The sequence below is a fragment of the Aethalodelphis obliquidens genome, unplaced genomic scaffold, assembly GCF_003676395.1.
Source record: "Aethalodelphis obliquidens isolate GAN/ISIS:26980383/991018 unplaced genomic scaffold, ASM367639v1 scaffold3, whole genome shotgun sequence".
Lineage (NCBI taxonomy): Eukaryota > Metazoa > Chordata > Mammalia > Artiodactyla > Delphinidae > Aethalodelphis > Aethalodelphis obliquidens.
In genome coordinates this window covers 47,311,037-47,323,819 of record NW_020837947.1, presented here as the reverse complement: position 1 = coordinate 47,323,819, position 12,783 = coordinate 47,311,037, and the positions used below count along the sequence as shown (strand labels likewise).

The following is a 12,783-nucleotide window of genomic DNA, read 5'->3' as shown; positions in this document are numbered from 1 at the left end:
TCATACACCAGCAAGGGAAAGACACGGGTGAAAATCAACAGCCAAGTTTTGAGGAAGGAGAAATAATCGGAATGTGGGTTGTTTCATCTGTATTTGGAATCCATGATGAAAGAAATCTCAGTAATGAATGTGGAATGATCTCTAAAATATACTGTTAAGTGATTAAAGAAAAGCAAGGTGCAGACCAATGTGTATACGATGCTGCTATTTGGTGTGAAAAAATAAAGAGAGGGGAATGTGTGTGTGTGTGAGCACAGCTGCTTGCACATGTATAAAACGTGGATGGAGGACACACAAGACACTGGCGCACTGGTTGCCTTTGAGAATGGAGCTAAGCTGGGGGGGGGAGGGGGAAAGTTTTTACCTTCTGAAGTTTTAAACTTTTGCCCCCTGTGACTATTGCCCAATTTAAGAAAAAGATTTTTAAAGCCTGAGTTTAAAAAGCAGTGGAAAAAAGGTCATAGTGACATTTTCCACTTACAACTATAGGTCATTTGGAGGGCTTAATTCCCTCTTGCACGATGCCTGCATGACCATCTGGCCTGTGATGTAGTAGCTGCACGGACAAGGCTCGCTCAACTAGCCTTTAGCCCACAGAGCAGTTAGCCCACGGTCCAGGTAATATTGGTTTTACCTATAAAAACAGAACTCTCAATCAACATAACGGAATGAGAAAGAAAATTCGCCTCCCCTCATCAGAAGATTGGTTGAGATGATGTCCCACGATGCTTAGGCTCCAGGGGAAGCAAGGAGGCAGGTCACGGAAAAGATGTCACAGGGTGATGACGGGAGGCCTGCAGAAGGCTCCAGAGCAGGGAGAGTGGGAGCGAGGAAGTGAAAAGAAAAATCCTGGCCGCCTGTTCCGTGCAGGCCTCGTACATAGCACACCTCAAGTGCCATACAGGGAGAAGGGGTGGTGCGGGGCGGGGGTGTGTGGATTTTTAAATTCCTATTTTATCCATGTAGAATTTCAACCATGAACACTCACTGAGGGCTTACTGTGCCCAAAGGCACGATGCCCATCAGTTATTGTGCTAAGACAAATTGGAAAATTATGAATTCCCCTTCTCTCGTGCCCAGTACCCAACCCAATGGCAAGAAGACAGCACACATTTTAAAATGCTGCCCCAGGGCTTCCCTGGTGGCGCAGTGGTTGAGGGTCCGCCTGCCGATGCAGGGGATGCGGGTTCGTGCCCTGGTCCGGGAAGATCCCACATGCCGCGGAGCGGCTGGGCCCGTGAGCTGTGGCCGCTGAGCCTGTGCGTCCGGAGCCTGTGCTCCGCAAGGGGAGAGGCCACAACAGTGAGAGGCCTGCGTACCGCAAAAAAAAAAAAAAAAAAAAAAAAAAAAATGCTGCCCCAAAGAGCAGAAGTGGGATCAGTAGTTTCCCACCAAATTTATCTTCCTGGCCTATAGAAAGAGACCTCAATCTGCCCTGCACTCCGTGCCAAATGAATGCCCTCTAACACTTCTCTGACTCTCACTGGGTATCAGACTTACCCATCTGCTGCAAACAACCTTTGTACCATTTTCTGGCACAACAGAAAATTCCCTCAGGCTCCAAGTCCCGGCGGGCCCTCCCTCCTTGCCTTGGTGTCCCCTGCCCCGGGCTGGCTCTTTTCTAGGCTGCTGTCTAGGCTGGGTGTACTTCCTGCCCCTTGACTCTGCAGACGATAGACCTCATCACCTAAATTGCTTAGACCCTGTAAAAACACACAAATTTCAACTGATTTCAATTGATGAGACCTACCCAAAACACACATATTTCAACTACTGAGTATTTTAAAATGTTCACCATTGTTTTCTTTTCTTTCTTACAATTTTTCTATAGCTATGAAATTGGATATGCCATACAACATGCTCTTCAGCCGGTCAGGAAACAGAAGTATTTTCCAAAGCGCTGGCTGAGTGTCGCGTAATCTCCTGCAAGCATCTGTGGGCCCACAGCTGAATGGGGGAGGGGATCGGGGTGGGGGGTCGGGGTAAGAGTGGCAGCCAGTGAGCCAGCCAGCAAGAGAACTAAATGCTGTTAGCTATTTCTTGGTATGCAATTCATATTCATTTTCCACACTTCAGGTACAATTGTTTATATTCTCCCTGGGTCTTCAAATGTGAATACTTTAGAAGTGCTTCCCTAAAAAACTTAAATTAAATTTAAAAAGTTGCAAATTCTCTTCTAGCTGAGGAACCTTCAAGGACTTGGAGGAAGCTAATAAAAAGGGTGACAAATGTGGTCATCTCCGGAGTGTGGTCAGTGACTGGGAATCTGAGGTCCATCCTAGGGTGGGAATTCTAGCGTTGACATTGGTCTGAAAATGAACAGACGGTTCCTTGGATGATAGTGAATAAACCCGGCATGGCAGTGAACAACCTTTCAGGAAAGCTATGGTATTAGTAATCTTTAAAAAACAAAATGAACTCTGATGTTTCAAATTTGTACAAATATTCAAACAGCAAATGATTACTGAACCTTACTATGTGTCCAACTCTGTGCTGTGTACCCCCTCTTCTGAGGCATAAGCTCAGTTAAAATTTTTTTACAAATGGTAATACCTACAAGTGACACAAAACTCAAAAGGTACAAGAGGGTATATTGTGAAAGGTAAACAAAATTATTTCTTAAGACATAAAACATTATTCCTACCTTCAAGTTGCTTGTGATCCAGCTCAAGGAAGACAACTAATACAGGAAATACAGGAAATCAAAGGCCCTACCTCAGGGCCTTTGCACTTGCTGTGCCTTCTTGGAACACTCTTCCATACATATCTGCATGGCTTGATTCCTTTCTTTTTTAGGTCTTTACTCAGCTCTTGCTTTCTCAGTGAGGGCTCCCTGGTCACCCTCTAAAATTTTTACATGCTTCTTGCATTCTCTGTCTTCCTTCCCTGCTTTATCATTCTCTGTAGCAGTTATCACCACTATATATACTATAAAATGTATGTTATAAATACAAATATCTAGTACATTCCTTGTTTATTGTCTCCCCCCTTCCCCAGAATGTAAATTTCATGAGGGCATGATTTTTGACTCTTCTGTTCACAGCTGTATACCCAGCATCTAGAACTATACCTGGTACATAGTAGGTGCTCAATAAATATTTGTTGAATGAATGAATGATTGATGCCTGTTTCAGAGAGGAGATAGATCCATGTAGCTGGAAGGATCCCTGACAGTGAGGATCTCAGGCTCATGAAAGGTGGCAGGGAGGACTTCAGAGTTCTTGAAATTATACCCTTCCCTCTTCCTCTCTTCCTCTCAAATATGTATTAAGTTCCACTAAGTGTCAGGCCCCGAGGCGGGCCTGGGCCATGCCTGAAGAGGTCCCACCCCCCCACAGCAGGGTTGACCTGAACCCTCACTGGCAGAATAACAGTGAGTCCACCACCCAGTGTGCTGGGACATCTGTTCTGCTTCAGACAGGAAAGCGGCTGGTCTCCTTCTGCATCCTCAGAGCTTCGAGAAGAACAGCAGAGGGTGGGGCAGGCCTGCAGTCACCACGAGGGTCCCTCCAGCCCTAGACCCCGGCCAGAACTGACAGAAAAACCCTGCCACCCTCCTGAGGGTGTCACAGAGAAAAACTACACACCGATGCCACAGCAGAGGGCCTTGGGCAGATCAGTGGCTTGGGTCGGAAATGACAGTTTTACTTTTTGGTCTTTTTTTTTTTTTTTTGCGGTACACGGGCCTCTCACTGTTGTGGTCTCTCCTGTTGCGGAGCACAGGCTCCAGATGCGCAGGCTCAGCAGCCATGGCTCACGGGCCGAGCCGCTCCGCGGCATGTGGGATCTTCCCAGACCGGGGCACGAACCCGTGTCCCCTGCATCGGCAGGCGGACTCTCAGCCACTGTGCCACCGGGAAGCCCTACTTTTTGGTCTTTAATGTCAATATTGTAAAAAAAATAATAATGCACGTTGAAAAAAATTAACTCAGTATCTCATCGCTCCTAACCATTTCTAATTTCCCTGTTTTATTCCAGACCCTTCTCTATATGATGTCCAGGCAGTTGTAACCCTGGCACAGCCTGTGCTCCCATCCTTAACAGCGGGTGGCAATTGGATTTAAGTGGAAAAGCCCTGTTTTCTAGCCATGACCTAGAGGAGAAGTCTATGACCCCTGAGGGGGACAGAAGACCTGCCAGCCAGGCCCTGGTGAGCCCCAGGGCTGGCGGTGCTCTAGACAGTCTCAGCTTATCAGGATGAAGCTGGAAGGAATCAAGCCATGCAGATATGAAGGGAAGAGTGTTCCAAGCCGGAAGCCGGGGAGAGGCTGGAGCACGACAGCCATGTCTAGCTCATCGCTTCAAACCCCTGGGGGAAGGGAGAGGCTGGCTGGCCAGGGACCACAGGAGAGTTTCTGCTTCAGAAGCGCTTTCTGAGACTCACAATACAGATGTCCAGGCCTCACACCTAGAGATTCTGAGGCGGGGCCAGGGCTCCCTTTTTTTGCTGTTTAAGTCCCACAGGTAAATAGGTTCTCTCATATTTTGCCAAGGGGAGTGTAATCTGTACAATTTGGCCATAACTATCAGAATTTTAAGATCTTATGTCCTTTGACCTAGTAATTTCATTTCCAAGAATTTCCTCTACAGAGATATGCACATATTATTTAAAACGAAGAGGCTATGAGGATAGGCAATGCAGCAATGTTTGTAACAGCAAAGACTACAAACAAGCCACGCGTCCAAAAAGGCTCTGCTTTTTCAAACTATGGTCCAGCCTTACAATGAACACTGCATCTTTTTGAAAAGACTGAGGAAGTGCTGTGTGAACTGATGTGGAACCATCTCCAAGATTTACTGTGAAGTTAAAAAAGGAAAGAGCAGAACCGTGTGTAGAGTACACTACCCTTTGTACGATCTGAGATTGCATATGCCCACACCATCACATCCGAAAGCTGGAACAGAGGATGCCTCTGGGAAGGGAGCTGGGTGACTGGGAACAGGGGCAGGGGAGGGACTTGCTTTTCAGAGCATTTTTTACCTTTTAAGTTTTGTACCAAGTGCCTGTATATCTACTTAAAAGATAAAAAAGGAAAAGGAGAAGCTCCCCCAGTGATTCTGATGTTCACAAAGATTAAGAATCAATGTGAGTGAGGCACTGCTGAGACCACCCAGGAGAGAGTGAACCGTCCCATAAAATACAAAAGACCGTTCAGCAGAGGATGGGGACGTTTGTCCACGGTAGGAGTGGGTGGGACTGGGGTGGCGCAAGCTAGGAATGGAGGGCTAGTCCCAGGGCCACACAACCAGGTGAAACCGTGGTGTATGTGAGCCTGGTTCTTACTCTGATCTGACCCAAGAGACAGCAGTTTTCTTTCTCTGGAATCTCACTGCCCTTTGGACTGTGAGCTGTGGTTCCAGCTCCTAGATTCTGACCAGCATCTTTCTTCAAATCTGTCAGTTTTTCTGTCCCAGCCTCTCTCGCTTCCTTTCTGCCCCCTACCCTTCCCGCGTAGCCTGGCTTTGCAGATAAGACCTTATCCAGACATCAGTAGTTTTGACATCCCCTGTGACAATGCTCCCTGGTGTCCCATTCACAGAATTTCCCATTCATTCTCTTTCTCTCTCTTTTGCTGCCTCCAAGTCTTTGCTCATGTCTGTTCCCAGCAACCTTTCTCTCCTCCAGCACATTCTGCCTTAAATTATTAGTTTCTCGAAACAGAGCCTATCAGTCTTCGCAGCACTACCTTTCTTATCTCATCGCTCATCCCAAAGCTTCTTTTCCTCCCACCACACCCGCCTCGCTTTCTGCAGGTCTCTTAGACCCCATCCTGGTGTGCATAGGGCACAAGTCTCTCTCAGGGCACATATTCACAGATATGATGTCCACGTTCACAGTTAACTGTGGCTTCTGCCATCCAGACGGGCTTACCCTGAATAAATACATATTTCTAGGATGTGGAAAATATGCAGGACTTAAATGCACAGGCTCTAGATTCAATCTCCCCATGATTAAATTCTTTCTCTGCTAGCTGCACGATTAGACGTGTGACCTTGAGAAAATTACTTAACTTCTCTGGGCCTCATTTTTCTCATCTGTAAAATGACAGCATTTGCCCCATAGGAGGGTAAAAGAAGAAGGTGTAAATAAAGTGCTGACTGTAGGGCCTGGCCCATATCAAGCTCTCCCAAAACAATGGCTATTTTGTTATTTTTACAACAACAAGTGATTTGGCTTTAGAACTGTTTTCTAAACAATGTTCACTTGTTTTATACCTGGACGCTAAACCTATTATATGAACCTAATGTATGGAGACCATATCTTTTTAACCAACATGTGTATTTCTGGCAGATTCGATATACGTCATCTCATCTGGTCCTTAAAACAGCTGGGTCCCAGGTGAGGTACGTGGTTTCACTTCACCATTCCTATTGTACAGAGCTGTGGGCACATTAAATAGCTTCTCCAAAGTCACCGCCAATTCTAGCCTATAGATCTCCTACCTCTTTCCATTAAACCACATAGATCAGGCACTGGCAAACCTTTTCTGTAAAGAACCGGATAGTAAATAGTTCACATTTGTGGACCACATACCGTCTCTGTCTCATACCCTGCTTTTCAGTTAGTTTGTTTGTTCTTAAACAACCCTTTAAAAATATAAATTCTTAGCAATAGGCAGGTACAGAAACAGACCATAGGCCACCTTTGGCTCGACAGTTGTAGTTTATCAAGCTCTGATATAGTTTATGCTGATAAATCAATATAAACCTAATGAAATGGATATACTTAAGAAACCTTACCCTTTGTTAACAATAATTGTTAATATTTGTTAAATGTTTACTATGTGTCAAATACTGTTCCAAGTTTTTTACATGTGTTAACTTATCCTCTCAGCCACCCTATTTGTAGGTACTGTCGTCAGCCCCGTTTTAGGAATGGGAAAACTGAACACAGGGAGGGTAAGTAACTTTCCCAGCGCCGCAGGGCCAGTAAGTAGCCTAGCTAGTGTTCAAATCCAAGCAGTTCAGCACCAGAGCCTGGGCACTGAACCCACCTGATTGTCAGCTGGGGGCACTGACTTGTACAGCGATGTGGGGGAGGGGAGAAAGGGGATGGCAGGAGCTGAGTAAACCCTAGAAGCTCCTGGAATAGATAGGTTTCAGAACCATTCACCCTGAAGCTAAGGAGGCGTGGATACATGCCACCTGTGTTTTATGAAGAATGGCCAGGCTGGAAACCTGTGATGGCTTTCCTTCATGCCACAACAATAGAGGATGCGCATGAGACTGCAGAGGCATCTTGGTTTGCGAAAAGCACTTGATTGGATCTCATTAAATTTTAATCATAAACTGAACTCAAAGTAAATTGAAAACTTGTTGACAGAGCACAAACAAAGGGTGAGGATAGCTGGCGATGCATCTAGAGACGGGATATCTTCCAGGGGACGCCTCTGAGGCAAGGATGGATGGGATTTAATGAAGGTGTTATGTCCCTGGAAGAAGACAAATAGCAGAGCAAGAAACAGAGGAAGGGCAGGAGTGAGCAGCCTGAGTAATTAATAAACCACATTACCAGCTCCTAAATGATCAAGGCTTGCTGTTACCAACTGCTTGGATTTTTTTAAAAAAGCATTCTTTGGGTCAACAATAGGGTTGAAGGGTCCTAGAGACACACAGCATGAATATTTCAGGTGGACGTATTAATAAATATATAAATTTACAGCTAGGAAGATCCTCAGATGCACTTTGGACCAGATCCTTGCAGTCACAGATTCTCAAGGTCTTACTTCATTCTCCAGGGAGTAATTTTTTTCATAACTGTCCAAAAATTTGGGATTTAAAAAAAATCTTTAAACTCATTAATGTTCTTTGTTTACTGCCCCAATGCATGCAAACTCTCCCAACATTGGTTTGCTTAGTGGAAGTTGGTTTTGAGTGAACTGTGTGGCTCAGGTTCAAATTCCAGTGAGGAAATATTTCCAAGTTTACTTGCAGAATTTCCCAGACAGAGAAGTTCTTCCATTTGGTTTGCCAGAGGATTGGAAGCAGTGGTGAGCCCTGGAGACAAGGGAACATTTACTGGCCCTTGTTCATACCCTGCACAGTACAGCTCACAGCAGGCTGAAGGTGGTGCAGCGTGACCCGACCTGATGTGCGGAAGTTTGCTCTGCAACTCCTCTGAGCTGCTCAACTCAATGACGGGGCTAATGGGAAAGGACTGACTCCACCACGCTGGAAGCTGGTAAAAACCGTTTAGAGAACAACCTCAAACCAGCCCATGGGTTCTCTTGTTTGTTTGTTTTGTTTCAGATAAGGTTTCTCTAAACACACGTTCGTGATTCTTAATTCAGTCCAGACCCCAGAGTGAGGAAAAGAAGGGGCAGAAAGGAAAAAAAATCGGCAGAGGGAGGAGAAGGGATAGAAAGGAAGAAAGGAAAATGGAAGAGAAGCAACGAGAGTGGGAAACCTTGAAGGAAAAGTTTAAAAAACTCGTCCTTTATTGGTGGAGGAGAGAGGCTTGCTTAAACTGTGATTTTTACGTATTACAGTTGGAAGGGAAGGGAAAGAATGAATGCAGGCAAAAGGCAAAAGTGTTACAGGTAAGCTGCTGAACTGGGAAGAATCTGGGCAGACAGCACAGAGGAGGAGGAAGGGAAATCGGAGGTGGGAGGGAGACCTGGGACCCCGCCTGGGAGAGGAAGGAGGAAAAACACTGGAACCATGAGCGCAGGAAAACAGTGAGGTGGGGAAGGGCCAGGTTTCCATTAGCGCTCAGGGAGCTGCCCAGACCCCAGCCAGCCTGCGTCTTCAGGATGAAAGAAGGGGGTCAAGCAGGCCGGGGGCTCCAGTCAGTCCTGAATAGCTTGATCTCAGCTGCTTTACCAGGGAACCACGCCAAACTGGCTCAGCTCTGCGAATCACGAGGGGATGAAAGCCCACCTTCCTCCCTCAGCCAATTTACAACTTCTGGTCCCCAGGAAGGTTTGTGTACACATCTGTACACATGCACACACACACACACACACACACACACACACACACACACACACAGAGGCACAGGGTGAGCTTAACACTCAGGCATCGAAGCACATGTGGGCGAGTAGGAGGCCTGCTGGGCAAGAGACGCAAAGAATGTCAAATGTCCCGAGGGAGAAGGACAGCCTGGGTTTCAGGAACTAAAAATATCTCGGTGACAATGCACTAGGAGAAACAGGAGAGGCCCAAAGGGAGAGCTTCTTGATTCTAATCCTCAGATGCTTTCTCACGGAAGGCCTGCAGGGTTGTTTTGATAAGGAACTGTGATCAAACATTAGGGGTCATTTCGTTGGATCTGAAAGGAACTTAAAGTTTAATATGGCTCGTCTGTGCTCTTTTTTGTTTTCCCTGCAGCAGTTGCCCGCAATGCATATGTGTTTTGAAAGGCTAATCTAAATTCTCCTGTAGCAGAAAAATGATTAGAATTCAGGATATTTCCGAGATTTCGATTCTTCTAAACGTAGATTTAATTTAGACAAACTACCCGCCTAATCGATCTTTCTGAGTGCCTGCAACTATGATTCTGAATTCGTGCAACTATGACTGCCTTCTTCTCTTATTTTCAGAGCATTTGAAAATCACTAACACCTTAATCTTGAGAGAAGCAGGCTTACATATTTTCCATCTTTGCACCCTCCCAAAGTGAGTACCCCCGAGTTAAAAGTCTGCTCCCCAACATGCTTTCACTCCTAGTCAGCCCACCCCAGGCACGGAGCAGAGCAGGGGCTTCTGTCAAGTGCCACCTCATCACAAATGACACCAGATGAGGAATGACTGTGGGTGGCCTTTCTGGATCAAAGCTAGGCTGGCAGCAAATAACAGCCTGATTTCAGATAGTGGTGCATGTTATTTGAAAAGAAAAAAAAAAATCAGTAACTCATCACAGGTGAAACATCTTGAAATTCCTGTCCTCCCAACCCAGGGTGATAGAGAGAGCCATCTAAAAACATGACAGGGGCCATACCAGGGCCTTGATATTCCACAGAAACAGCTGAGCAATACCGAAAGCCGTGAGTCAGTCCATCCCACACAGTCAGGGCCTGTTTGAACTGTATGGAGGGAGAGTAACAGCTCAAAAGAAACAATAAGGATTTTTTTTGAAAAGCTTAAGGATTCTGTGTGTCGGTCATCAAATAACGCGTCTGATCCTAGTCATCACCCTTACGTGGTATCTAGACGTGCTTCACAGCTTCCCTTCACCCCCCATTAAAGGCCCCACACACAGTGACTGGTCTAGCCAAGGAGTGGTTTCCAGCTCCTGCTAAGTCAGTAACGTAGCCTTCTGGAGCCAGGCTCGTCTGCCAGCTCTCGGGCCTGCCCTGACTCTGTGGGCAAGTGCACGGACTGGTTCTTCCTGGGTAACCCAAATGGGACATAAATTAATTCAAGAAACCCCCTGCTTTCTCCTATTTAACTAGAGCCAAGAATAACACCTAAATTCCAGGCAGCCTCCTGCAGAGCCACGTGGCAGCCCAGCACACCACACCGCCGCTGCTCTCAGCCTCTTACCCAGGCTATGGCTTCACCTTTTGCCTCGAGAGCAGGTAAGTGAAACAAATCAGAGCAGCTTATATGGAAGAAACCCGAGTGCCTACAAGGTGCTTGATAGTATACTGAGTGCTAGAGGGTAGAGAAGGATTAAGAAAGGAGTCCTTTTCCTCCAGGGACTAACTATCTCTTAGTAGCAAGAGGTGAGATGAATGTATTTGAGTAATCAGTAAACAAAACGCACTCTTCTAAGACCACCCATTATAGCTACCCCTCTGGGATTCCCATCACCCCAGCCTTATTTCGTTAGAATTTCGACATAATCTTGTTAGCTCACCACCCCACACACATTTTACTGATGAAGAAATCCGGGCCTAGGGAAACCAAAGTAAATTGCATAAGTCACAGAGCCAGCAAGGAGTGGAGTGAGAACTTGAAACCAAGTTTCTTGTCCTCTGCTTTTATTATTTATTTGGTCTCTTTTTTCCCCCGTTCATTAAAAAATATCCCCCTATGCTAAGAAATCATCTTGAACTTGAAAGTCATAGGACGCTCGATTAGCTTCTAAGATCAAATAATAGCACTTCTGCCCTGGTTTTCCCTAAAGGCTCAGGCCTACTGTCCGTGCCAGCAGATGTCTGGGCCATTTGGGAGGGTGGAGGGCTGTGGGAGACGAGCTGACAGGGCGCCACAGCCAGCACAGAGCGGAGGTGAACTTCCTGGCCCAAGAACGTGGTGTTGATTTTTCTTCCCCCGAGTGAAAAAGGGATCAAGAGAACTTGGGAGTTCTCCCTCCAACTCTGCCACTGACGTGTCTGAGGCTGGAAGCCAATTCCTTAATCTGTGCCATCCCCGGCTCCCTCCCTGGAGAATGGGGCTTGTCTTCTTAATCGAAACTTGTGGGGACACTAAGTACTCAAACACAGGCGTGTGTGTGTGTGTCTCCACTCCTCAAAGAGTTAATCTTCGCTCGCCCGTCTGAAATACTAAACCACCAGCATTTTCTCACAGCAGAAACGTAGCTGTCATTTTCCCAGCCCAAGCTGGTCTCTCTGTACACAGACAAACGAAAGGTGGGGAGAGCCGGGTGGAGGAAAGTAAGGCAGCACATTTCAGTAAAGGAGAAAACTGTTTTGGGAAACAGGTCAAAAAGAAGTAAGGCGCGGCAGGTGACAACTCTGAACAACTTACCTTAGAGCCACCACGGACAAACAGACCGGGCCACGGGGTGATCGCGCTCTCTCCTTCTTGGGTCACTCTACCTTGGGTCGCTCCGGGCCTCCCTCCACCCTCTCCCGGCCCAGGTAAAGCCGGAACAGGCTCCGAAGCAGGAAGTGGAAGTTGTATGCAAATTTCTACCGAGGCTAGGAAGCCTGGGCTCAAAAATCTCCCTGTGGGCAGTGAATCAACAGCCGCTGAGAAGTCACTTTATTTCTTAAAACAGAAACCTCCTTCATTCACTAGAAAAGGCCACTGGCCAATTAGGCTGCATTTTTCTTTTTTAACCACCCAGCTAAGTAACTGCTGAGGAATGTTCCCACTGCCTTGGACCTCAGCGTTGTCGTTGTCCTGGTACCCTGGCCTGAGACGGTGCCTGGGGAGGGGATTGAACTTGGGTGTTAAGATCGGTTATTCATTAGCAGCTCCAGAGGAGGAAACTGGGGGCAGATCGTGGGGAGGAGTATGAAGCAGAAACTTCTTACTGTCTCTAACTGCATTTGCTGCTCTTAATCACAAAGGGAGGACTCACTGTCCATCCCCCTACACACACAAACGTGCACACACACACGCACACACGCCCCCGCACACACCCTGCCCCATCCACACGCATGGAAAAGTGACTAGTTTTGAGAACCACCCCCCGCCCCTGACACACACACACAGCCCTCCTCTGGCTGCATTTTTCACGTACTCAAGTTTATTTCCTTGCCTTTCCTTCTCCTTGCTTAATCAGTGCCTACAGAGTTTATTGCCAAAGGAGATGCTAGAAACAGGATGACCAGGACGGCAGACTGTAATGGGAGCTGTGTTGGCCACAGCTCTGGAGTCAGAGGGACCCGGGTGTGAACTCAGTTACCCACTGGCCAGCTGGGTGCTGGGCAGGCGCACTGTGTTCCTGGACGCTCTGCCTGCCTGCTGAGTCCCCAGGGTCAGCCCACTCGGCTGGCCACCCCTCTACCCTCGAGCAGGGGACGGGCCCCAGAACGTCCCTATCCAGACCACCAGGTTCTGTTCAAGTGAGCCATGTGGAGCAGGTTGCTCTATGTTCTGCAAGCAGAGGGAATGCTGCTTGTTTTTAAAACGACATATACAGGGTGT

The 12,783-nt window shown here is 47.0% G+C and overlaps 1 protein-coding gene across 5 annotated transcripts in view; it reads right to left on the bottom strand.

The window, feature by feature from the left end:
- The window catches only part of TRAF3IP2 (TRAF3 interacting protein 2), a 41,313-nt gene extending 29,353 nt beyond the window's left edge, over nucleotides 1–11,960 (bottom strand). For 2 of the 5 annotated variants that reach the window (XM_027088447.1, XM_027088438.1), the window contains exon 1: nucleotides 11,656–11,924. The gene's annotated coding sequence lies outside the window, so the exon portion shown is untranslated. Of the gene's footprint in view, nucleotides 1–481; nucleotides 635–11,655 lie in introns of those variants that run through there. The other 3 variants (XM_027088408.1, XM_027088429.1, XM_027088419.1) reach the window with 3 other exon arrangements.
- Between the last annotated feature and the right edge of the window lie 823 nt (nucleotides 11,961–12,783).